The sequence below is a fragment of the Meleagris gallopavo genome, chromosome 2 (assembly GCF_000146605.3).
Source record: "Meleagris gallopavo isolate NT-WF06-2002-E0010 breed Aviagen turkey brand Nicholas breeding stock chromosome 2, Turkey_5.1, whole genome shotgun sequence".
In the NCBI taxonomy this organism is placed as follows: Eukaryota; Metazoa; Chordata; class Aves; order Galliformes; family Phasianidae; genus Meleagris; species Meleagris gallopavo.
In genome coordinates, this window is record NC_015012.2 from 31,720,895 (window position 1) to 31,746,785 (window position 25,891).

General features: G+C 40.1%; 1 long non-coding RNA gene across 1 annotated transcript; it reads right to left on the bottom strand.

Annotated features, from left to right (window-relative positions):
- On the bottom strand, positions 1-21,559 carry LOC104909634. Its single transcript, XR_792476.3, has 5 exons — positions 21,327-21,559; positions 20,805-20,927; positions 15,013-15,160; positions 3,627-3,760; positions 1-2,988 (listed from the first exon to the last, which is right to left on the bottom strand). It is a non-coding gene; the product is annotated as an uncharacterized LOC104909634 (long non-coding RNA).
- Between the last annotated feature and the right edge of the window lie 4,332 nt (positions 21,560-25,891).

Here is a 25,891-nt window from a genome sequence, read left to right on the forward strand (position 1 = left end):
TTTAAGGGGGGGGTGGGCATTAAGTCACAATGAAATTTGGATTCATTTTGGCAAAAATCTAATGTCAGTCTGTCACTATTGACCACTGCCATATCCAGCAAAATGCTGAAGGCAAGTAGGATTTGGCTTATTTTCAAGTTGCTGACATAACTGTCATACTAAAATTAGTTGCACAGATTTGCATAGTCTTGAATTCCATTTTCCTGAACTAGCAGAAATCTCTACTGGGATATTTGGCAGTTTCACAGTTACCCTCACATAAAATAATTGATTCAGAAATACAAGATTTTTTTTCAAGATATGAAAATCTCCGTACTATGCTGTTACAATTATTTTCCTCCTCAGGGAAATAAATATATCTTGTCTACAAAACAATTAAAATACCCATTGAACTTTTAAAATGTACTATTCCTCACAAATTACTTGTTTCTTTGAGCAATGCCCTGTACACTGAAAATAAATAAACTACAGAGGAAATTAGGTGGAAAGGACCATAAAACTGAAAAAATACATTTAACTATTTCACTTTACTTTCAGGAGAAGACATGTTTAAACTAACACATTCTTCACAAAAGCAAAGTAAATATTACAACTAATATTTGAAAACTCTCGCAGCATGGCTATGTCATATGCCAAGAACACTAACCTCTACAAAAATAAACTTTAGCAGTGGATCCTGGTTTTTCACTGTTACACTATATGCTGCTCAGATGTATGAAAGCTGAAGGAAAAAGCTTCATATTGGCAAAATAGAGCTCCTCCTGACTTGAATTAGCTTTGAAACGTCTTAAAGTTTTCGTAATTATACATAATCCAGGCAGACAAGCCCATCAGCATTAGTGGAAGGGATGAGAAGTACATGGAAGCAGTCTGAGACGAAGGAAAGAGGAGCCATGGTTGATGGGAAAAGCACCCATGACTGCAGCAGCTACTTAATGACGTCAAAGGTCACTGCCTGTGCTTAGCTTCCAGCAGGCCCCATCAGCTTGGGATGACCCTAGCTGGGCAGCCTGGGGCCCTGCTCTCTAGATCACAGAGAGAAAACAAGCCTTGCTCAGACTGCTGTGCTAAAAAGTAGAATCTGAGGTCGACAATTAGAGTAAACAACTGTTCAAAGACCAGCTAGGCACACAGAACAGCAGATTCTGGTTCTTTGGATTAAAAAAGGGCAGAATACTACTTTTAATGATATACTTGGAGCAGCTTCCAGCCACACCAGTGTCAGAGGTTGTGAGTATGTGTATAGGTTCCTCTGTCTGCTGCTCTTTCAAAGTTTGTGGTGGAAGGTGGTGAAATGAAAATTACAAACTTAAAAAAAAAAAAAAAAAGGAGGTAGGGAGAAAAATGCTAGTCTTTCATTTCCATCACTTTTTCTCCAATAGTAAAAGGTGTCTGCAGAGGTGTTTAATGTCAGTCTGTAATGTGTCTGTCTGAGGTTTGCATCAGGATGCTTGGGCACTGACCCTGCTCTGAGGAGGAGTTAGCCAAAGGACCTCTGAGGAGTCTCAGTTACCCTCTGAGCATATGCCAAGTTGTGGCACTGTGCCTAACAACCTCAGGCAAAAACAGACAAAGCTTGTGCCCATTTTAGGTGGGATAGAAACCTGTTTCAGGAAAGTAGGCCTGCTGGGTAATGGTATGCAAGGCCCCCTGCTGCAGGCTGCAGTGGGGTAGGAACTTGTGAACTAGAGGAGACCAGAAAAGCTAGGTTATTCCAGAAAGGATGAATCAGATCCCAGTGAAAAGTTAAACACCTGGGCTTAAACGCAGTGCTGAGCACAGTCTGAACTGATCTTGCCACAAGGCTGGTTGTAACGCAAGCATACTGTAGAGAGGCAAGCTCAACCAGTACAAAGCTTTGTCTATATCAGAGAAGATTGAATGTGACCTGGTAACTAAGGGGCTCAGACAAGAAGGGCCTGGTAGGGGCTTAAAAACAATTAAAACATAGTTTACAACAGGACAAATGAAGGCGATGTGAATGACTTCTTTGAGCTCCTGTAGAGCTGCTGAACTGTAGCTGTCCCAAATAGCCTGCAAGACTCTGGGCTAAACAAAGGCATGAGGAGGTCAGAGGAAGCCAGTGACTTAAGTTGTCATCATACAAACCTTATGTTAGATTCCTAATGAAAGGTTTTTCTTCTTGAGGCAAGCTAAGCATACATAGCAGTAGCTCAGATGCTGCTACATTCCAGGGCAGAAGCAAGAAGTCCTGGGCTGGAGTGACATGGAGACAATGACAGAAGGACCTGCCTAGCAGTTTTCAGCAAGAAGGAGTGTGTTCATGTAAACTGCATGCACAACCCCACAAATAGGTGGAGCAGCAGCATAAAAAAGTGATCCAAAGGCTTCAATCTCAATGAGCTGCAAGCAGTGGAAAGACTTCTTACTGATTTTACTTGTCTTTGGATTGAAGAATGTAGATGAAGACTATGGAATGTAGAGTACTTCATGTGAAGGCTTTAACCTGCTTCAAAGTCTGTCGTGTCATGAGATCCTTTTTCCATTCCTTGGTGATAGGCAGTTTTGCAGCTTTTTGTTGGGCTCAGAGCATAGAGGCCGAATAAAGGATGAATATGAAAATGATAAGATTTGTATTCACCCTGGATTTAAAATAAAGTTTTATAATTTCCAGGTTGTTTTAAGCTTGCCATCGTAATTTGCTGTGATTCCCTAAAGCAGTAGCAGATGAATCTAAACAGTGCATGGCTTGTGGTCTGTCCGCAGCATGCCCACATCGTCCTGCTCTCAGACATTCCCGTGACGGCCAGCCAGTGAGTCACTCAACCACAGCTCCTCATTGCCAGCAAAGGGAGCTCACCTGACAGGCAGTCTTTCACTCCTCCCCTTGTTCACGCACTCACTCACTTCTGCCAGGGGGTTCCTCACCCCAGCACAGGCGGTGTCTCCGCAGAGCTGTACTGAAGGTCTCTTCAGAAGCCTCTTGCATGCAAATGCAGACCTGTGATACGTCTGGGGGCTGATTCACTAGAAAACACAGATTGACAGGGCAATGAAACATCACAAGCAGCAGTTAGGAACAGCATGCACAGAATCTCAGCTACACACATCTGCATTCCAATCTGGAAATAACTTGATGATGTGCCTCAGTGGTAAAAGGTCTGAGAGATTTTTGTTTGAATCACATGTAGCTGACTGCAAAGAGAAAAGCCATTCTCTTTACAGATTACAGTCATCCAGGAAAGCAGACATTCAGAGCAAATGCTCTTGGGTGATGTAGCCCTTTTTTCTCATTGTAGTTTTGTTGAGTTTTACTCAGCAGCACACAGTAAAAACCCTCTAGATTCAAGATCCATGCATAGATGAATTTGCTACCTTTGCTTAAAAGATAGCAAATAGCTTTTGTACTAAAGCTTACAGTTTTCAGGTTGGAAAAAAAAAAGTGTTTCTGTCTTTTTCTTTCAAAACAAGCATAGAACTTTCAGGGGGCACAGCTTTCACCTATCAGAGTATGTACAATCTTGAACTGAAAAGATGTAATCTGAAGAAAAAAGGAACAACAATATTTGTACAAAAGCTTCTCGTCTATTTCTGTTCTAAGCACATTGATGGCTATTGCTGACCTAAGATCAAGCAATTCCTATACTCCTTCTAAGCTGACTTACCTGCAGTGTCTCTTATTTTCTGTGAGGCCGTACCTATGGCTGACAATGATCTGTATTCTCCAAAATGGCAAGTTTGATGATTCCCAGTGAGGTAACTTGCAAGAGTTTTTCAAGCAGAGTTGATTTAACAGCAACTGCAATTGCGAAAATGAGACATTATGACTGCCAACTACTGAAACTGAGAGAAACCCACTCCAATAGAGAGAACGTGAACAAGGACCATATGTAAGTCCCTAGCATTGATCAGCAAAAACAATGGTGAGTTGGTTTTTTTTGAGTGTTCACCAGTTTTGCTTAAATACTATGTCACATTCTCAGGATCTATAAGAATCTTTTGTGATTCTTTACAGTACAGTTCATCAAATACTGGTATTTTCTTTTTCATCATTTAAAGCAGCGTTTGCAATCCATAACTGTACAGCTGTTCTTCAGCCAGTTCATCATCTTTTTTATCACATATCTTTCACAGTCTAGAATAGATTTCTACTGAATAACTTAGTCCTGCTCAAAGATAGGGCTGACACGTTGAATTCCTGCTACTTGTTGTTCTATTATTTTCAAACTGAATGTTGATGGAGATTTTTTTCTTAAATAATTCAAGTATTGTTTTTAGTGCAGAGAGGATCTAGGTGATGTGACAAGACAATCAGACTGAACAAAGTTGTTTTATAAAGCTACACAAAGATCTAGTTACTTTGAACAAAAGATCCACAACAACAGTTTAATTATTTCGTCATATTTGGAGGTAGGGTTTATAAAAAAAAAAAAGAAGCAGCTCCATATTCATAACTCATTTATTAGAAGTGTTTGTTTGGAATCTGCATCCAAATCTCATGTTATCTCTCTCTCTCTGTGACCCCCAAGGCAAGCAGTACATGAGGTTTACCTTCTGCTCTGTTCAGAAACTGGAGAGTTCTGCTTAATTTATGCATATTTTAGACTGCTGTAAAGAGCTCTGATCAGCAGCTTTGGTAAGTATGCTTCTCTCCTTTCTATTAGAACATGTTTGTACGGATTAGCTGAGGCTGAATTTGCATATAAAGAACCCCTCTTTAGCAAGTAGTTTTCTGGAATTTAGCTCTTTCCAAATGTTTCTACAGTAAAAATTTTGAAGCGCACTTAAGTGTTGTTTACAGACAGGTGGCTTATGATTCACATTAGGAATAAAACTCAAAAAAGTGTTTTGTCTGAATTCTCTGAGTTTTTCATGGAAAAGAACAGTGCTGAAAAGCTATAACAGATTCTCTGTTCCTCAAAGCAGGGAGCATTTTTTTATTATTATTATTGTTTGGTAAAAGTCTCCTGTAAATAGATGTGTAATGGTTTGTCTTAGGTATTGAAAAGAAGTCACTGTGACCACCTAGTTAAATGCTATATATATATGCTGAGCACTCCATTAGCTAGTTTTCACTAGTTTTAAAAGAAAGACGATTTAAGGCATCTTTTTCTTCTCTTGCTGTGTACTACTCTTCATCACATGTCAGCCCTTATCCTGTAACATGAAAGTTTATCTTCTCAGCAAAGGAGGCTTTGAGTTCTCTCTCACTGGTAAAGTAGTTTAGCTCTATGCCAAACTGGAAACTTTCACCCTTCCCCTGGGGTAAATAAAATCTCTATAGCAAGAGTTCAAGTCAAGCAAGTTCTTTGCTAGTTACTCTTTCCATGAGTCACACACTTCTCCAGAATCTGTCCAGCTCCTTGTTTCAGCAAAGTAAGATCAACATAACCCTAATTGTATTTTATAGCTGAAAAGAATACTAATTTCTAATACTAACAAGAACAAAAGCCCTCTTCAGTCACAAACTAAACTTTTTGCGTCTTTTCCTTCTGCAGTTTCTTTCTTCACTTTCCCATAAAGCTTAGCTTTCCTCTCGCTGTTTTCCTAGGTCTGGCTCTCTAATCAAAACAATGTGCTTACCTTTTAAGTTTCTCACATAGATTATTTCTCAGCAGCTACCAGTCTAACAAATATCTTTCACTGTAGGGAGATGCTCTTCTTTTCTTACTCTATCTGGTCACACAGGCATTAAGGAATTACACTGGTCGCATGATCATCCTCCACAGTGCTCCAGTGCATAAGGCTTAGACTGAAATCAGCAGTGGTGTGGGGGTGTACACGGAGCTCGGTTTCAAGGGCCAGCACTGCCTGTTACAGCCCTCTTCTAATTTGCAATAATATTCTTATCTTGGGGAAAGCTAATGCTCTTTGAGCATACTGCTGATCCCACAATCAATTAATCTCGCACAGTGTCTTAACTATTCTATACAGCCATTGTTTCCATATAGTAATTCCAAGAAGAATAATAAATATTATAGGAAAACATATTTTTATTTTTATAATTAAATCGGAAATAGTATCTCAGAGGGTAATCTGTTTTGTCCATAAAGGGAAACAGAGTACAATGAACAGCATCTTCCAGGGCTATGTATTATGGCACATGGGAAACCTTTTTTGAAAAATAAGAAAGCAACATGTTTGAAAGTACAACGAACACTTGAACTGAGTGTGTGGGTGAGAAGCTGTGAGTTTTCATCTCTGATGGTGCTGATTCCACATAATTTACATCCACTGAAATACTGTGCACAGCAAGCAGAGTGGTCCCAATGATGAGGTTTGATTTTTATCAGGTATTATGTGCACCAAGGTCTGTGTATTGTCAAAGAGGATCTTGTCATAGACAATAATCCCGCTGAAGCTCTTGGAATGTTTTCACAGTTCCATTTTTCAAGATATCTTCAGAAATAAAGCTGATGATGTCTAGGCATCACAGAGGATGAGATATATTCTCCTGACTTTCAGTAGTAGGTTCAGCCACTAGGTAGTCTATTGAAATGCAGTTACAGTAATATTTTGGCTGCCTAAATCTGCAATGTAAAGATGTTTAGAGTCACAGGTTTATGAGTGTACTGTTGTAATGCAAGCTATAGTGCAATGTACTTTCAACTGTAGGCAATTAATTATTCTTTGTTTATCTGTATTTGTTTTACTAGGCCTCTTTATTCCTACCTACAGCTTTTTATGATATGCAAGAATAAGCATCATTAGCATTTATATCTAACAAATGCCAATATATTTAGAAAAAGAGCCAAGCACCATAAGAGGTTTTGCATTGCTTCAAAAGTACAATGGTGTAGAAAATAAGCATATGTTTTCGGTTCCTTTTTATCACTTTAGAATGTTGTCTGGCTTTTCCAAACAGTATATATAAATACGATTATATAACCCCAAGATAGGAAAGCACTTGTTTAAACATGTGCATGCCTACAGTATCATAATTTACAGAGCCTCAGAGTTGGCACCATGTTCTGACATGGAAATTTAGGGTTGCTTCACATGTACTAAACAATTGCTCTAATGTTTGAAATACAATGGCCATACTGTTTTGTTTCCAAGTTCCTTTAGGAAAAATCAGTACAGATTTTTTGGTACAATATTACCTCTCTAGGTACAATAGAAAAGTATTCAGTTTATTATTTCTGAATACAGACATTACTACAACACTGTAAAAATAAAAACCCCTTCAGATTAAAGCTTAGGCACAACATTCCCAGTGCTACTTGGGACCAAAACTCTGAAATTCAGTAGGAACGTAGCCGTAGCCTGTGAATGCAGAAGTCGCAGGTGGAAAGCTGAAACACAAACAAACAAGGCCTCTCTAGAAAAAAAAATACTCCAAGTTAAATATGCCAGTTTCATTGTTACAAACTGCCGAGTTGACCAAGCACCTTGTTTTACGAGACATTACATAGCCAGAGGAGAACGGGTTTTGGTACTGTATTGAAAGGTAACAGTGGAAAGAAGGAGGAAAACAGCCTGGTAAAAGATAGTTCCTGGAACTGGATGCAGTTGCACCATGGGTGGCTGTATAACTCCGCACATCCTACTACTTCGTCAGCCCTCAGAAGTTCTCTCACAAAACCTCAAAGACTTTCCCAACTTAGTCTTGAAGATTTTCACACCTCTCAACCCTTCATAGCACTGTAGGGACCACAAACCAGCCATGTCTGCATATGGCTGCTCCTCCATGAGCTGAAATAAAGCAGAAAAGTTTTGGTGATGTATTTATACTAAGCTTGTATCTTGATAGGAAATCATCTCTTGGCTTTCCTGGTGACAAGAACTGACCTTGTCATCTAGACTCAGGAAAACTTACATGTATGGAAAAATTGCACTGACAAGAGTTCCAAGTAGTACAAAAGAACATAGCAGTCTGTCAGGAAATTTTTCTGCTGGGCTAGAGAAGGAGAAAGCTGTATAAGAGCAGCTCAGCTGTTCAATTTTTTTTTTCCTTGAAAGACTTGAAAAACGTGTGCCAAAAATCAATCTTTGTAGCTGTAGAGAAACTCTATGGTCTCTGTTGTATGTGACTCTGCTAGAGAGAAACTACTGACAGAGTTACAGGAATGCTACAGCAATTACTTGTGCTCTGCACTTTAGTAGTTCTCAGCAATAACTCCACAGCTAACTGGGTTTTAACTGACACTGCTATGGCACCCCATCTGCCCCAGGTTCATTTTTAGTGCTGTCTAGTTCTATTAAGCAGCTAATAATACTCGCACCTATGCAACACTTTTCCTTTATAGACTACAACAGACTGACACAGCTGTACCCCTGTTTCACACAGGGGAAAAGTCAGGGAAAGTGAAGCTGATGCTGGACTTTCTAATGCATGCTGCAGTTTGGGTGGCAAGAGGCTGACGGATATTACTTGTTTTTTCCTCTGGTGTGCTGGAAAACGGTTTAATTAGCCACAGCAGACTTCAAGTGTGCAGGCACTTACAGAGCTGCAGGGTTCCCACACATCCTGCAGGTGCAGTCTCATGCTTCGGGCGCTAGGGCTCAGCAGGTGCCAGGCTGCACCCTCCCACCATGGCTCTGCTCAGCCCCAGCACATCACTGCAACCTCCACAGGTTGGTTTCAAGTCACAAAGATAAGGAGAAATAAAAAGGAGGGGGATGCGCAGCCTTGGAAAAATTGTGGGTGGCCCAGGAGAAGGCAGAGAGAGAGGCCATGTAAGGAAGGGGGTACGCAGTGCTGAAACTTGCAGGATGGTGAGTGGAAATGCATTCAGGGAAATAAGAGAAGGGGGACACTCTCCTCCCCAATATACTCAAGTTTCAAACCAGCAAAAAATGTCATTTGAATCAGGGGAGCTGGAATACAAATGAGGTGCAGTGTGCACCTGCACCAGGCAAAATGTCAATTAAAGTTGTGCAGGCAGATTTACACCTGGAATTCCCTATTCTGAGTGCCTGAATTGTATGCCTAAATTGTGCAATCCTAAAGCTTTTCAGCACTGACATCCATCTGCATTCCTGCCCTGTGCTGGTAACAGAGTTATAGGTTGGTTCTCCCAATTATTATGCCCACGTAGGTGAAAGCTTAACACAAGAGGAGGCTGAACTCCTACCACTGCATATGAACAAAGACGATAAGGCAAGATCCCAGGGCTAGATGGGGTCAACAGTATTTTTAAAAGCAACCCCACATCATCTCATTATCAACTTTCACCTTCACAGAATGGAGCATTTTGGCCCTATTACTTCCTTGTAAGGCCACCACTGAATTTCTGTGCTCTGAATCCAAGACACCATCCTCTTCTAAATTCCAGTCTTAATTTATCCACCGCCAGTTTATATCTGCTCCCTGCTTTTGGTGTGTGAATTTTCTTTCCATCTTTCTGAAGTTCAGGGCCTTTCCAAAGTGGGTACAGGTATGCGAAATTAAGGACCAGTCTATTGGTATGTCATCCACGGATTAGTAGTAACTGCTACGTTGATACAATATTCTGCATTTGAAAAACCCAGTTCTGGATATAAAAGAAAGATTACACATCTGCCACGCTTTCTACAGCTTGCAACTCTAACTAAAAATGTATTAATTTCCTTTACAAAGGTGTAGACAGTGTTCTTGCCTTCAACCACTGGTTTTAATTAACGTTACAATCAGCTTTAATGTTTAAGAATTATTTTAAGCAGACTAAAAGATTTATCAGTTAAATAACTAAGCTTTAGCCTTAACAAAACATTTATATAACAGGGAATTAAGGCTTAAATAACCTATTAGTTTAGAGAAATCATACTTCTAAGAAGACACTAAATATGCAAGAACTTAGTTTGATAGGGAAACTTATCAGCTTAAAACAAGAAATATTGCAAAGTAAATAGTTACTTGATAATTAATCTTATCAAGGCTTGTGCTGAACAAGAAATACATGCTATGCCCTTCTGTTGAGTGCAATAGAGTTTTTATGTGGTTAAAGTTTCAAAGCATTTGTATATTTACTAGTTAGATTGATAGGTCAAAAAAAAATTAGCAATGAACGAAAGTATACCCTAAGAATAGGCTATCATGCTATCATTCTTATATAGCATATGCATCCGAAAAACATAATCTGACTCTCTAAAACAGTTACAAGAAATCCACCAGCAGCTGCCTAGGTTCTGATTTGTTTACAAAATTAGATCATTAATTTAGGTGCAACTAAGAAGGTAAATTTGGCCCTCCCAGTTTAAATCTCAGTCTTCAAGTAATGTTCCTGTTCCCTATTTTGTTACGATACCCTATTTACCAAGAAATTCTGAGTTGCTGGAAAGCTGTGCTGTCAAACAGTTGGCACAGCCAATCAAAAGCAGGACTTTCTTTTTAAAATTAATATTGCTGTTTGAGGCCACAGGGTGTGTGTGGCTCCAACTCAGCTGTTCAGGATAATAAGGGAGTGGACAAAGGCATGTCCTGCCCTCTCAGACCTTGCTGTACTGCTTCTGCTTTGGGAAGTGACAGAAGGGCACAGGCCGGGGGATGCTCCTGGGAGCTGATGGACAGAGAGACTTCCGTTTCCTCAAAGCTTCTGACCTCTTGTCGATGTGAGCCCAGGCCAGGACAGGAACATGAGGTGTGGTGAGGAAGCTGTGGGCCACAGCTTAGCTTCACTGCCCACGTGCCTGCTGTATGAGGGGTTGCTCCTGGCAGAAGCAGGCCCCTCTGAGGGCTCCTCTCCCCCCCTGGACTTCTCCTGGAGACTAAAAACTCAATCTTAGCCATTGTAGGCAGAGAAAAAAATCCTGCCTAGCAGCTAGGAAGGGGAAACAAGAAAAAGAAGTACAGGCACCCCCATCTCTTTGAATCTTCAGTGACATCTGAGTGAGTGTGCATAAAGAAGATTGCTGTTATAACTCTGTCAGCATGGGAAAGCAGGCAGAAGGCAGGGAGCTTGCACACGGGAGGTACATACAAACTCCTAAAAATAAGAGCCTATAAATGCACTCCGGAGTCAAAAGTAAGTGAAATGTTTTCAGAAAATCCTAAAGGGAAGAGTGGAAGAAAAGCAGAGCAGCCCTCTGGGAACTCTGCTTTCTTAAGTCATAAAAATCTCTCTTTTCCCTGTCTGGAAAAGTTGTGCACAATGCTCAGAACAATATGTTTTATTTTCAGCCTTTTAGACCAAATAGCCATGAAAAAAAAGCTCAGTGTAAACTGCTATGAATGGGCAAAAAGTCCCGCCTTTTAGGTTTGTGACACATTTTTAAAAGCTGGAGTTTGAGACACAAAAGTAAAATCACTGAACAAAATTAACAAATAAACAGTGTATTTCAGAAATGCGTCTATTTAACTAAAACACGTTTTCCTAATTGCTGTAGGTTTTTTATGTCATATGTAAAAATATTTCATGTCCATTTATGAAATTCACAGAAATTTAGAATCTCAGAATGGTTCAAAAGTGGAGATGACAAATGTGTTATTAATAACCCCATATATATATATATATATATATATATAATATATATATATATATATATATATATATATATATATATATATATATATACTATATTATTGAATGAAATAGACTTGAAACAAGCCAGATTCCAAAATGGAAAGCGAGATTACTATTTTTTGGTTCCTTTTTTTTTTTCTTTTCTTTTTTTTTTTTTTTCCTGGAGGCATCTGACTGTGCAGGAATGCTTTGTTGAGAATTTAAAGACGGACAAATAATCAAAAACTTGGTAGAGGACAGAGCAGCAGACTGTATTAATTAAACCGCAATTATTTTTGTGGCACTACTTGGTTTTGCACGGCCATGCAGTATATTCATACATATTGTGTCTAATCCTACTATCGTTAGATAGACAAAACTCTAGACAGCAGGAATTTGGTTTGGCTAAGTCAAGCACAGTGACTTATTTCAGATGCTGATATCTGCTTCTTAAAAAGAAGCATTGTTAGCTTTTCCGGTATGTTCTATAGCCGTACTGAATGAGACTCAGATTACGTGGGTGTGCTCAAGGGAAACCTTTAGACAACACCCAAATATTGCAGAAATGTATAAAGTCATTAACAAAGCTTTGCCTGGATGTTGCTGTATCTGCAGCTGAAGTGGGTCAGACTGAAGCTCCTGGGCACCCTCCCAGCTGCTCCCTGTTGCTTTTTCCTTTTTCCCCTTCCAGAGATTACCCTCCTCTGAGATCTGCCTGTCACTGCATGTGTAGGTTGACATTGTGAAATTCTGTAGTTGCTGTGACTGCTTTATCATTAATGCCTCTCAACAGGTACTCACCCTATGGATAAGATCCTGATTTTATCTCTCTTACTTCGACTAGGGATCGGCCTTTTAATTCTTCATGGGTGGTAAATGGAGTGGAGAGAGCTTGGTCAGAGGGCTTGTTGAAGCTGGCACCCACCACAGTAGCTAAGGCTGCTGCAGGAAATCAAAGTTTATAGCAGCAGAAAATCAGCAGAGGCACCCTTTGCCTTGAGGGCTGGCAAGCCCCTCCTGATCAGCCCTCCTGAGAAGTGGAAACTTCTGCTCCAACTCACTGAGCTAGCCCTTATTCTCAAACTCTGCTGCACCCTAAATGCAGACTTCCTTAGATGCCAATCAAAGGCAACCTTTTATTCCTCAGTTTGACACACCATGGGATGGGTGTTAAGGAACAGATACAGATAGAATTTCACCACATTTGTTTATATTTATATTATGTGTGTGGCAGGGTTCTCCAGAAATCTAACAAATTGTAAGTGGGGGAAAAGGTGATAAGAGGCCAGGGAGCTTTGGCAGGCTGCTGCTGTAAGCCAGTGTTTGCTGTGCATATGTGATGTGTAGATCCTGTGCAAAGGTCAGAGCAAACTAAATATTACAAATCCTAAAAGGTCTTTGCACAATTAACATTTGAAAAATAATATGTATTATATAAACTGCTATGTTTTAAAGAGGCCAGGAAGAGGAGAAGGTAGCCTGCAGCCAGGAATGTGCTAATTAATGTGTACAATAGAAATATTAACCAAGTGACCTTAGGGGTGGGAAGGAAGGCAGAAGGAAGGGGAAAAACATGACACAATACCCTTAGCACTATGTTAGAATCCAGCACCATGAGAAACAGGACAGATAGACAGGAAAACAGCAATCCTGCCATCTTGGCTGCAAAAAGCTGTCCTTACTAAGAGAATGGCTCTGCACCTAAAAGCTGTGTATAACAGGATGACTCACTCTAAGCCCCAGACAGTGCATCCTGAAGCTGGGGTCAACAGAACAAACGGACCTGCAGCCTCGTGAGCCCTTGGAGACCCTAGAGAAGATATTCACCAAATGTGTGACATGCATGTGCTGTGAATATTGTTTAATAGCGAGTTTTGTTTTCCTGTCTTCTCACCATAGATCAGTGGCTTAGTGAGCTTGTTCTTTTAACCTCAGTCTACAGGAAAATCTGACTGAGTAATCTCACATATTAAAGCATTCTGTTATTGCGAGCATGGCAATGTTCAGAATTTTTCCTATAACCATTGTCTCTATCTTTGTTTTCCAGGATACTGTAATGGTAGTACAGTGAGCCCCAACTCAGCCTCTCCTGAGCAGCCTGTGTGGCTATCTCTAGGTGTGAGCTGAGGAAGCACCTGCCAACATGCTGCTTTGGTCAGGAAAATCCTCCAGCACACTGGGTGAGTCAAGTACAGAGCGTGCCAAGTACTGAGCATTACAAGGGAGTTTCTAATGAAGCAATGAAGCCTATGCATGCTTCTTTGCTTCCATTTTCTTGCTGCTATGGAATAGTGTCCTTACGTTGTGGCCCCATCTCATGGCTTGTTCCATTTAGGTCTACCAACTCATTTTCCTTTTCTGCTCTTAGCTGATCTTGCAGATAAACTCTGCTCTGGGCTCTTCCTGCTGAAAAACTCAGTTTGTCTCTGTATCCTCTTCCCCAGCAACACCCTTCCATGTCTGTGAAATTCCTCATCTAGTTGTTCCTGTCCCTTCTTCATGACCTGACATCTTTATCAGCCTCTCATGCTTGGACTGTTGGGGCATACAAAGCTGCGACTTGGGACTGGACTGATCTGGCAAGAGCAAGGAGAGGTGCCAGTAGTGTCATAAGGAAGAAGGATGGAGAATTTTAGCCAATTTTTGACACAGGAAAATATTGCCTTAGAGTAATTCAGAGCTCTCATAGCAGTTTGGATATATGTACAACCCTCACACCTGCCTACAACTTGCTTGCATAATGTATTTTTCTAACCATTTTTTTCCTCATGCTTAGAATAGTATTTTGAAGTTGCTCTTAATCTCAGCAGCAGGAGAATAGGAAGGATAGCGTCACTCAGCTTTAATTGATAGTTTGCACAAAGGGTAGGATTCAAATATCAGCTCCTAGTATTACAGTCATCTAATTTTTTTTTTCCATACAAGGACCCAGTCAGAGGAATGCATGCCCATACCGAAATTCTTTCAATACCTTTGCTGGCATCTGTTGATTATAGCCTAAACAAAGAAACAGAATGGGTCTTTTCAGTCTTTTAGCAATTCATACGTAAAGTCTTTGTTTCTGGAGCACAGGAATGAAGCTGGTCCCCAGGAATAAGAACAGTAAAGAGAGACCTCAGTGTAATTCTGTTCCTCTTTGTGATTAACTGCAGTTAGTGAAAAACAGACATCTCTTTCATAACCTTTAGGTCCCTGGAAATGTATTTGAGTCATACCAATTTGTCAGCAGAACAGGAGCTCCCAGTGTGACAAAGTTAAAAAAGACAATGCTGCTCTTCGACACAGTGAGCATATTCTCAAGGGTATTATCAGGTAGGATGGCTATCATATGTCTGCATGAATCCTGAGCAACTGCCACTAGAATACTAGAACACTGGCTTAGTGCCTGCAGTTCAAAAGGGACGCTGATAAATTAAAGTTCAAAGAAAAGCCACAAAGATTAACAGGGGAGATGACCAATCTTCCTTGTCCTGAAAGCCTTGTACCAAAATCTTTATTTGCCCAAAAGACAGGAAAGGGACATATACAGAATGATCATTAAAAGAGGACACTGATCCCCCAGAAGACCTGCTGCTCACTGCATATGGGATGAGGCAAGGTTGTGATAGGAAATGGGCTGGTGACTCACCTTCTTCCTTAACACTGTGATAGATAACCCATCAGCTGCTGGGCCAATGCAGTCTATACATCATGGTTTTGGCATGGGATTGCACCTTAACTGCATGCATCTCATGTAGCTCTAATGCTGCTGCTTAGCCAACTGGAAAATAAATGTCCTAAATGAGAAACAACATGAATTCAGACTTCATCAAAAGTAAGGTCAAGGATTGACATGTTCAGAGACTGAGACATGCGTAACAAAACTTTGGTAACTTCTACTCAGCAAAGGAACAGGATGCTGAAGATTGCTTGTTAAGAATATCCTCATCTCTTAAAGTCAGCAAACTCCTTGTGAATGTAATCCAATCTTTGGCACTTCAGAGAAGAAATCTCCTAAGGCAGCTATAAACTCTTATTCTTCCCTCTCAATTTTGTTTTCCTCTGCAGCAAGCCAGTGCACAAGTACTGCTTGTTTGCACAGCGCCTAACTGAAGGTGAACAGCTAAGAAATCTCATCCAAATTATTCTTTGTTTTGCTATATTGAAAAGAACAAGTGAAAATGAGCGTACCCATTTTTAAGTTCCTACTTTGAAAATGTTTGTGATGCAAGAATTTATAAACTTAAAACAAAAATACACTCTAAATTCTTAGCAGTCCAGCTATTCTGGCAGCCACTTTTCTAATGGTGGTGCGGAGCCGCCAGTGGTGTACACTCCCAAGTAATCTGCACAGGGCCTTCTGACTTACTGCAGGAAAAAAAAAAAACACCAAAAAAACCAGCCTTTGGCCAGGATGATCCCTGCTAGCAGAGTTTTGAAATTTTGACGTGTGCTATGACACAGTGACTTTTTCCTGCAGCCGCAGGTATGCAGAATTGCTGCAAGATGAAGTAGGGATTTCTGGAAAACTAACTCAATTACAAGCATTTAAATAAATTTAAATGTATTTTAATGAAACATCACAATCTCTCTCTGAACAGGAATCACATGACAATGAGGAGAGTTTCAACAGCCACTAACATGGCTAGTGGGGTTTTATAATAACAACAGAATTATTGTATGTTACTATTAAATTCTCTGTCACCATTGATAGAATTAATCAAGTACTCCTCAGTACATAAACGCATTGGTGAATTACTCTTATTCTTGGTCAGCAGTTGTGGTGACAGGACTCTTTTATCCTTTGAGTAATGGATGGTATGTGTTGCTGCTGGGAGACAGAAGACAAAAAGTCAAGTTTGGGGCTTAGGGGACAGCCTAAAAAATTCCAGTGGAGCTTGTGCAATGTGTGAGAATCAACCAGATTCAAAAGGGAAGGAAAAGCCCTAGCTAGTGATTGTAAGACATTTTGGATAGCTATGTGAATTATTTTCCTGCTGACATCACTGATAGCTGCTTATGAAAGTGCCATAATGTTTTCTAAGCATTGTTTGGATTTCTTGGCTGTTTCAGAAACCGTCTCAACCTCCAGGATGTCAGAAGCAATAAACTTGCCAGAGAAGACAACACCGAACATCCTCACAACAGCAAAGGGAAATGCCACTTTTCACACAGAGAGAAAAAGGAAAAACATTCAGGAGAGTCTTCCTCTTAAAACTAGAGATCAGATATCATTACTCTCTATGTGACGATCCAAGTGATTTTATTGTCATGAACAACTATACCAAATTAAAAGGGAACCACTGAAAACAGCAAATAATCTCTGCTTGCTTTCTGTACCTTGACATGCCATACTCAGTATCCCTGTGGTTTCCAGTGAAAGGAGAAAAAGCAGCCTGGGACATTAGGCAGATATTTTTTCTGAGCAGTCAATATTTCTCCCCAATGCTCTGCCCTGCCTCCAACAGCAGGCCTGGTCCTGGCACCCTGAGTGCTGTCCCTGCACTTGCAGGATAGCTGGGCAGTGAGACTCAGTGTGAGGAACTTCACGTCTGCGCTGTGTGGACCTGACAGTGCCACCGACCACATTCCTGGGACCTGACACACGCTGGAACACCTCTTCTATGCACATTTCTCCAATTTTGGCTCATCCCAGTGGTTTTCTTAGAAAAATGACCTAACTATGGTCATATGACTTCAAAATGTAAAGCACATATTTTGGCTCCTCAGCAGGACAGACTTTGAGTGAAAGCCTGTAGAAACATACTCATGTCGTTTTGACCACCAGAGGGGGCCTGCATTTTCCCAGATTCTCAGTAAAAAACAGGGAATCATCTTTTAGGAGAGGAATTAAAAGGCAAGTAGTATTTGTAATGAGGAGAGCACCTGCAGGCACTGTGTCATGGTCAGCTGATTGCAACACAGTGACAGATGGACAAGGTAAAAAGAAAATAAGCAGATGTGGGATAAGCAAAGAGTGCTGTCAGGTATCTGCTCTGTAGCTGCTGTGCTCAAAAGGTATCCTGCTGAGGAAATTCTTAAGGAGTAACACTTTTTTTTTTTTTTTTTCTGTGACTCTGAATACAAAACACAAGGAGATTATTCCATCCGTTGTACTGAATCCCGGCCTTGCCCTGTATTCATTTCAGGAAAAGTAACACTATAGCTGAGAGTCAGGTTTGCAAAACTGTCCTTAGATGTCTTCATATTAATAGCTTGATTTTAACTTCAAAATGAAGCATTTTTCAGTTATCAGTATTTTGTGAACATTTCTTGCATATCTAAGACAACGTTGGGCATCCCAGCTCCAGTTCAAGGAATCTACTTCAGAAAGGTAATTTCCAGCTAATACTTCTACTTACAATGAGAAATCCTGGCACAAAATTTAACATGAAAGAGTGGGAAAGCTCAAAGAAAAAAAGATTCTGTCTTTCGTAAGAAAAATGAACTCATATATAACAAATATTGCTTTTCATCATTACCTACTTAGTTGGCACTGTACTGGAAATCTCAAAACCACCTGTTATCCTTTGCTTGAACTTTACTGTTTTCTCTCTGTAATACGAATGCAAAGCATGTGTAATACCAAACCCCATGCCTGTGCTCTAAAGCAGCTTTCAACAAGCATCTATATAATCATACACAGAACAAGGCAGCAGAAATTAAAATCCAGCATTAAATGTTAAAAATCTTGTTTATGTTCCATGACTATTACCATAAGCTGACTATATAAAATAATGCCGTTAACACCACTTTCTAGAATTTAAAGATAGGAAAGTTGCTGCTACTTGAATAGCAACAGCTAATCTAGCATATTCTTGCTTGGAAACATCGTACAAAGAAATCAAATCTTTCAGCTGGAAACCTCATTCCTAGAGTTACTGAGTAACACATAAATAGGACCACTAAGCCATATAACATTTGCCCCCCTACTCTGACTTATTCATCTATCTGTAGCAGATATGAAAGCTTGTGTGTGGCCTGACATGGTCCTCATTCAATTTTATTTAATTACTCACTTGATTTCACTTGAAAGAACTATTAAAATGGCATCTTAATTGCTCGGTATTATCCAGAATCTCTTTCAAAGCCCATAAATGTCAAGGATTAAAAATGATGTCACTTTTCTAAATTCCCTATTCAGGGGAAAGAGAAAAAAAAAAGAACTTCCATCCAGGCCAAAATAAATAAGTAAACACATAAAAATACACAGTCTTTAAGAAGGGGATCAGCTCTCCCCCCTCCCTCAATGCTGTACTATTGCTGCGAGTAGGACCCGAGAGAATGGATGGCAGATGAAGCACTACAGCCACAAGGCTTTAGCAGGTGGGCAGCCACGTTTGGGATCCTCAGACCCTGTGAGATGGAGGTTCACAGCCACCGCCATGATGTCCTCCAACGCAGGAACTGCCAGCCTGAGTCAGACCAAAGATCCATCTACTTCAAAATCCTGCCTCTGACAGCAGACAAGGGCAGACGCTTAGGAAGAAAATATAAGAACAAAGTATGTGTGTTAGAGTGATGCCCCCACCCCCAAATATCCTCTCTGATTCCGACAATCAGCAGTTCGGGGATTTCCTGAGCCAGATGTTGCATCTGGACAACTGGTTTTAATAGGCCATGCAATCCCATGCAATCAGGGGGGAGATACAGGGACGTGGCTGCAACCGCACTCTGGGAAACACAGCAGCAAAAGACAGAGTGGTTTCATGGCTTCATGAACACAGAGGTTTCTGAGCCTTTCTGACCTCCATGCATAGAAGTGTCATAAATTCCAGGCTGGCATTAAGGAGAATTTATAAAGCTAGACCATGCCATAAGTAGTCTTATCAGGCAATCTGTAGGTAAGCCCTGTTCTTACATGCACAAACATACAGCCTACTTCTACAAGCAGATGTTAATGGCAAGGTATATTGAATCTGCCCCTTACAAACCTCTCACGTAAGAGAACTTTGAGTGGATATTTGATTTAAATGAGCTTCAATCTAGCTGAGAACTGGAAAGACCTTGGTGTAGAAGCATGGAGCGTTAGAGCAGTTGGCCATAAATTCCCTTCAATTGCTGCAGACTCCTCGTGCAGCAGAGCTGACATACACAGCTATAAGGAGGAGCTCTCATGGATCCAAAATAAGATTTATTTTTACCTTTGGGGAAGGATGGATAAGAAGACCATTACCTTCTTTGGGAAGTTGGATTTTACTGTGCTTGATCTCCATGTAAGGCTTTGCTTTTCTTTGTTTTAACTGATTTGAAAGAAAAATAATCGTTTATGTCTGCCTTAAATCACCTTCCCTTCATCTCCTGATGAAATGCCACTCACTTTTTTTTTTTTCTTTTTTTTTTTGATAAAGTTAACCCCAAAATAACTGAACTTGGCAACCTGGCATACAAATAGTTCTAATCTTGGTGCACAAACATGTTCAAGCTTGAAAACTGAGTAAGATAAAAATAAAGGTGTTGGTAATTTTGAGTATGCCTGCCCAGCATCTGCTAAGACTTTCAGCATGTCCTAATTAAACTCCCCTGTGTTTTGTGACTTGACACAGATATACCTACCTGATCTGAATGCTCAGAAAAAGCTCCACAGCAGACAATGAAGAAAAGAAATGCTTTGGTTATCACAGAAGAACTTCGTGGAGAGTGAGAGGAAAGGAAGAAATTGCCTAAGAACAGACACTAGAGAGTGTTTTCTTCAGAGAACTACAGCTTCCAAATGCTTCTGCTCCTTTCTGCTACTGTAAGTTCTGCAGTTACTCATCACTTGACTCTAAGGGGTTCCAGTCTGCTATTCTGTATCACAATACATGTTGAACTAGTGGCATCACATTCCATTCCAGTGAAAGTGACTGAAAATCCTTCCTGTCTCATAGGCAGCAGACGTTTTACTTTTCTTTCAACTCCCCCTTTCTTTTCCCTTCGCCCACGCCTTTCCTCACTCCACCATGCAGTCACCACTTCTGTCATCCCTGTGCAGCCATGCAAGACAAGCACAAACTCTGTTCGGAGGACTGAAAATGGAAGACACGGCAGATAGAACAAAATCATCCTTTTCTGTAGGCTCTCTGAAAGCAGAGATGCAAGAGAATTTTGTACACTGCTTTTTTTTTTTCTCTTTTTTTTTTAAATCTGTGACTTGACACCTTGATACCTGCTTGATCTGGATGCTCAGAAGGCTCCACGGCAGACAATGAAGAAAACATCTAGCTGTAGATGTCCTGTTCATTGCAGGGCAGTTGAACTAGATAACCTTTAAAGGTCCTTTCAATTCAAACAATTCTATGATTCTACTACTGAGGTTTCTAACTAATTTTAAAACTTTAATTGATCTTTACGCTGTTAGCAAATTCTTTTATAATTATAAGGAAGTAGCGCTACATGAAGTGAAATTGTCAAAGACTTTACACATTGATTTAGTAAGCTAGGATTGTCAGCAATACTCACCTGTGTGTCACAACCACTGACTCCTGTTATAAAGAGAGGTGCCACTGCTGTGTAAATGAATGTATTGCCAAGGTGCTGTGCAGCCTGAGACCTGCCACAGTCATGCTGGGCTTAAACGGGAATCTGTTGAAAGGAAAATAGTGGGTAGTCCTGGGTACCACTGAGGCATATGCAGGGCAGTAAAGTAGACACTGGCAATCTTCAGAGAACCAGAGATGCAATAGACCATCCACCAGACAGGTCGTTTCCGTCACGTGAAAAGCAAATTTCAGTAATCTCTGAATTTTCTGAGCATGGACAGCGTCTCAAAAAAAAAATCACAAATACAGAAAAATTCTGAAGTACGCTTTAACTCTGTTGGATTTCTGATCAAGAAGTGAAGTACAGAGAGACATTGCTTGTAAATAAAATGCTTGCTGTTGTATCTACGTGTCTACTTCATACACTAGAACTTGGATTTTTCTCAAGCACATCTTAAAACTAAAAGAAAGGAATCCATTTTTCTTGTAACCAGTTACTTACCTGATTTACATTCCACGTTGTTTAAAATTCAAGGACGACGGAACCTTACGTCCCCAACTGGCTCATGCTTACTATAGACAAGTGGTCACATTTGGTCCTTGTCAGGCTTAAGAACTCATTTATCCAGAATTCAGTAATGACAATTCATTTCAAACAGTAGTTATAGCTACACTTTAATCAGCGCTGACAACAGGAGCAACATATTTTCTGACTATGCAGTTGCTGATCACGTTAGGCCTATGTAAAATAGGAAAATTAATTAATTAAAAATTTGCTTCAGAATACTACACAAAAGATTTAATATAAACTGATTTTTCCCATTTGCCAGATGTTAACAGGATCGCGGGTGAATTTGCACAGGTGATGGAGCTCTTTGAGGGTAAATCTTATAAGACAAATATTTTAAAATATGATTTATTATTTTTAACTACCTCCATTGAAAGCAATAAAATTCCCTGCTCAGTGCTTAAGGAATGAGTATCTGACACGGAGTGTAGCAGAACTGCCCCCGAATAACTTTGCCCTGACCCACCAGGCACAGGGATAAAACAAACGAGACAGTTCTTCCCTCCCCTCCTCCTTTTCTGAGAAGTCAGCATTCTCCAGTGAAAATAAACCAGTGTCAGTAAGCGACAACTCTGGAATTCTCCCTGGAAGTTAAATCCCAGCTGAGACACTAAATCACTTCATGAAAATGTGCCCTATTGTGAAACATTTGTATTGGGGTCCTATTGCACTGTCCTTGGGTACATTCTTTTTTAATAAAACAGGCATTTTCTTCCACTTGGGCACATCATAAAATTGCCACCAAACGATACTTCATGTGGCAGTTCTGTAATAATCAGAGACGTGCCGGTTAGATTGTTTTAAATGTTAGTCCTAATCCTTCAGGCAAATACTAACAGATAGTAGCAATTTGTGTAGTCATCGGAGCATAAAAATGAACTTTTTAAAAATATCTAACACTTAAAAAGCAAACAAACAAACAAAAACAATACAATAGTTTCCTTGTCAGGGCACAAGCAATCTCCCCACAAAACATCTGAGAAAGAATGAAATGGCAAAAGTTTGGACAAATCCAGTTTAGTCATTGAGTGTCTCTGCCCAGATGAGGACATTCTGATGCTTCCCCATTTTGCTGTGGCATGAATGCAGTTGCACTGAAGGAGCAACAAAAGCAGAGAGGTGGGCAAGAGGAGACTGAAGTAGCAAACAGGAAAATCCTGTTTCCCTGCTATAGGTTAGTGTACATCATTTAATACTCTCAGTCATACGATCTGATTTTCGGGTGGTCCTGTATGGAGGCAGGAGTTGAACTCTATGATCCTTATGTGTGCCTTCCAATTCGGGATTTCTATGATTCCGTATCTCTCAGTAGACATGCTAGGCCAAAAGTGGCAAAAAATGACTGCAGAGACAAACACCAGATGTCTAAGTGACAGATACACTCACAAAGCCACTATCCACTAACGGAACAATATGATCTCCCATTTTTTAAATTATGAGCCTCCATTGCTTGAAGGTGGTACAAAAAGCTGTTGCCCACCTCCTCACATTCATACACTGGGCAGCATGATAACCCAGCCAGTATGTGTCGTAGGAGCCCGGTGCTGAGATCTGGGCAGTGATTTGGTGCTGTTTTGTGGGATAAGCATGCTGGGAGAGCTATCAAGTCCAGTATGATGTGGTCTACCCTCCACACAGCTACATGTCCCCCTGTATCTTCTGGCCATTGTGGCTCTCAGATTTTTTTACCCACCTGGGTAAAACCTGGAAGATGAGGGCCAGCAGGGCTGCAGGTGTCTGTGCAGTACCTTCTCTTATGCTCTTACCAGGAACACCTGGCCAAGGAGGTCAGACACAAGCTCCATTTCTTACCCAGCATGAAGAGAGCCAAGTCATGTACAGAAGTTAAGGACAGAACTTGACCCTGTGGCCAGGACATTCATGTTGGAGGAAGGGGCTGTGGTCTTGGTATCCATACCAGAGATCATTTGTAGATTCATTTGTAGATATATACACTTATGTAGGCATATATATGTGTATATAACTAACTGAGCTTCAGTTCTTTTCAGACCAGCAAAAACACCCCAAGCACTGCCAGAGAAGTGAGCGCCCCTGAAGCTGCAAACAGAAGTGCAGAACAGAAACTCAGGCACATTAAGCAGGGAGGAACTTTAGGAGTTTAGGACAAGCAGGCAGCAAGGTGACAGCTTTCAGGCTGTTCCTATCTCCTAGCTTGAGCACCTCTGTCATGTGTGGGGTTGAGTCTAAAGCTCAGAGTTGACAGCAATATCCTGCACATGTTATCAGATAGGAATGCTTCTCCTCCAAATCTAACCATCTGTATTTGTGGCTACAAATACTTTTATATGAATTATGGGATATGGGAAATATTTTCCCAGATTGTTTTCAAGGAATAAATATGAAGCACTACATCTCTGAAAAATCCAAACAAATACGACAACTGTTTAGTAAAGGTTAAGTGCTTTTCATGAGAATATTTAAGATAAAGGATAAATGTACTTTTTGGAGCTTGAAGAAAGAGAGATGAGGCTGAAAGATGCATGGAAATCGAATATTCTGTCTTTTGAATATTCTGATTTTTTCTCTTCCTGTTTATAATATGATTCAGAGTTTGTTAAAGGAACGAGGAATAGCACAGAAGAGGTGTTAAAAGATGACAGTTAAAAGGTGGTAGTACTAGAGACCAGTCGATTGTAGGTTTCACAGAGAAAATATTAGGAAGCTCTGCGTGCCCAGAAGGTTCAATTGCAGTGTCTGAAGATCAGTCACTTACTCCAATAATTATCTTAAATTTTCAAAATAAAAATGTCATCACAACAATTGCTTAAATAGTTTTCTGATTCTTCCTTCTCTTCCTAGATGGAGAATTTCCATTAAAATATGTTGCTTATTTAAGCCTTCACTTTTATGCTGATTCTACATGCTAGAAAGGTGAAAACAAATATTAAGCATGTTTTTCAAAATGACACAGAAGAGACCAAGCCAAGTTAGTTATCCTCACGACCTCAGCAAAATGACAGAAACCAATATTTGGTCTCTGTCAGGCAACATTCTCTCAAATTCTGGAATGACAAACAGTGGAAGCAGTGTTTTCTCTCTCAGAAGTAGCTCCAAGATCTTACATATCAGACTGACAGCTCTGTTAAATCAGCCTGTCATACTATGTCACCACTAAAGATTGGCACACATCACACAGGAAAGTAGTTACTGGTATTAAAACTGCCTGATCTCTCTCACCTCTGTTATTGTAACACAACTTTCCCATCTCCATTCTTGATGGAATTCTCTGACTTTGGGAAAGGCCTTCACACACTCAGATGTGACACATTTCAGCATTAACCTCCTTTTACTGAGCAGACACACCTGTCTCAGCACCTGTGTTCACATTATAAAACCAGATGCCTTCATGCCATGCATAATGGCATAACAAGATCCTGTGTCTGGAAAAAGTTAGATAAACTCAAATAGTAAAGCACACAAATTTCTATTTTGAGGAAATTAAACAGTTAAACTGCTTACAAAAGGATGCCATAAATTCTCCATGACTTCAAATCTGTGTCAATAATGATTTTTTCATACCTAATTCAAATGTTCTCGGCTCAAAGTTAAAACTATACAGTAAAAATCCATGGTTTGTGCTATCAGGAAAACTGGGGGAGATGAATATTAATAACCCTCCTCTGCTTCAAAATATAACAGTTCTCTGACGAGGGGGGCACTAAGACATTTGGAAGAGTTCTCCAAACTACTGTTTTCATTCATTTCACCGTTCTGGAGACATGAGACACGTTATTATCTTATTTGTGTGCACATTTGCTCCACTTTTATATTTTCTTGATTTTTGGGAAAAAAAAAAAAATACAACATAAAATGTTCCCCAAAAGACTTGCTTACATTATTGTTTTGCCTACTTTGGATTCAATCCTGTTTTTATGCTTTCATTACAAGATATTACAAAGAAATTCTTTTCTTAATTGCTTAACTTGGATTTTTTTCCTGAAAAATCAATAGCTTTTTTTCAAAGATGAGGGATCTCAGCTCAGCAATCAAAAGCTCTTTCCAATACAGCACGCCCTAATCATCTCTGCAGGCCTCACTTACTGTGTTAAGAACTGTCTAACATTTGAAGAAGTAGGATCCTAAAGCTAAACTCAAAAACATGAACTTAGTTAATTTCACAGATAGAAAACACAGGAACACGAGGAAAATCTTTCTTGAGGGTGGCAGAGCACTGGAACAAGCTGCCCAGAGAAGTTGTGGAGTCTTTCTCACTAGAGATATCTAAAACCTGTCTGGACACTTTCCTCTGTGGAATCTACTGTAGGGAACTTGCTTTAGCAGGGGGTTGGACTCAATCTCCAGAAGTCCCTTCCAGTCCATACTGTCTGTGTATCTCTGAATACAAACCAGCTCCCTCTGACACAGCTGACTGACATTAAACCTATTCTGTTATGTAATGTTGAAAGCATATAAACTGTCAGAGCTCATTTCCTCCTTACTTCCTAAATCTAAATAAGTTAATGCATCTCTTTTTTTTT